The sequence below is a fragment of the Dipteris shenzhenensis genome, chromosome 19 (assembly GCF_047967505.1).
Source record: "Dipteris shenzhenensis isolate YYH24624 ecotype China chromosome 19, Dip_SZ_1.0, whole genome shotgun sequence".
NCBI classification, from domain to species: domain Eukaryota; kingdom Viridiplantae; phylum Streptophyta; class Polypodiopsida; order Gleicheniales; family Dipteridaceae; genus Dipteris; species Dipteris shenzhenensis.
In genome coordinates this window covers 49,995,818-49,997,594 of record NC_141614.1, presented here as the reverse complement: position 1 = coordinate 49,997,594, position 1,777 = coordinate 49,995,818, and positions in this window count along the sequence as shown.

The window sequence follows — 1,777 nt, the reverse complement described above, 5'->3', positions numbered from 1 at the left end:
TCAGCGCATCCAATAAGGACCGCAATGCATCCAAATGACTTATAAATCATCCACTGCAACCCAATGCACACCACGAATGAGCGCACACTGCTCAAACTACAACCAGAGTGATCTGCATAAGGTATGCTCAAGAAATCATAGTCCCACGGTAATGATCACTACTGAAAATAGAACCTCAGATGCCTTAGAACATGGGCGCCATTGCATAATCCTCACTCAGCAAGAAAATGTGCAAATATCTCTCTTCTGTCGGAACTCCAAAATCCCAACCGATGAGTGAGAAATGGGAGTCAACACTTATCCACTGCCATGTGGCATAAATCTAAGGTTTCAAAACCTTAGAATGAAAAATGCATAACCAAGAGACGAAATCGAATACACAGAGATCTATAACTCTAAAAATCCTCCACCGAATCGCGTAAGAACTGACAGGTAGGGGTTTTTAGGCATCCGGAATGCAATGGGACAGACGATTTTGGAAACCGTGGTCTCAATCACTGGGTCCAACACACGGATTGAAAAACGTTTTTGGGAACAGAGCTGTTTGTAAACTCCACCGGAGTGCGAATAATGAGCAACATAGAAGTTTTAGGACCTCTTGAGTCCACCGGAACTGATAGATCTACAAATGGTTGCTCCAAACTTGAGTTCCAACACCCGTGCAGAAAAACGCAGAAACTGACACAGTGAGTCAGAAATCCAATGAAATGATCCCAGATTCAAGAATGAAGGTGTTTCCAAGCTCTTGAAGTGAAGTGGATACCAAAAGCAAGTAATAGTTGCCTCTACAAGTCAATACGGAGTCTCTGTCATCGAACGGAATAGGAAAAAGCTCAAAAAACGACTTTTTCTTTGAAAACACTTAACAGGCTCTCAAAACCACTTCGCAAAACCAAAGTGACTTTTCCAAAGGTTCCTCCAAGGTCTCTACACACTCGGATGTAAGTAAAGTCACCCACAAAGCTTCCCATAGAGCTTCTCCTTCCTCCCATAGAGCTGTTGAGCTTCAAGCATTCACGCACGCTCAGCTAGATCACCCGGGCTCTGATACCAGTTGAGAGTGCTCTCAACGAAAGCAAGAATGAAAGAGGGAGAGAGAGAAATAGAGAGCCACAAAAGTTTTGGTGGGTGTAGAACACCCTAATCTTCTTTTTCATTCATTTATATATGTGTTTGAGTATTGTACATAACCGAGGTAAAGGCACAGTGACCTTTAACCCCCACAGTGGTGGCATGGTGTACTTATTGGATCCCACTTGTTATAACGATGCCAGAATGATATCCAACATGGATGGCTCGATGGAATCCAAGGGCTGGATTATTGACCATGGAAATTTAAACAACTCTCAAAACTTAGATGCCTTTTTTATAGTATTAAAGACTTTAAAGGAAGATAATGCCAAGAGTAATAAGAGATCAAAGAAAGCCAAGAGAATTAAAGACAAACGAGTATCAAACAACCGAATAGGACAAAGAGAAGGACACAAGGATCGAGGGGAAAGAGTCAAGTTCATTATCTGACACTGAAACGGCTAAAGAAAAGTTAGGCATAATTGGAATGGACAAAGGTACAATTGGGGATACAAGCACTACTGAGGACCAAGTTGAATATGTATGGAATAGAGGATAGAATAGTTCCATATGAGAAAGCCTTGAAGCATATTGATTATAAAGTAATTCAAAAGAAAATTGATAAATTTAATACGAGCTTGTTAGGGCTTATGGATTATGTAGAGTAATTCCCATTTGGGCGTGAGTTTGAGGTGTCAATTCCGGT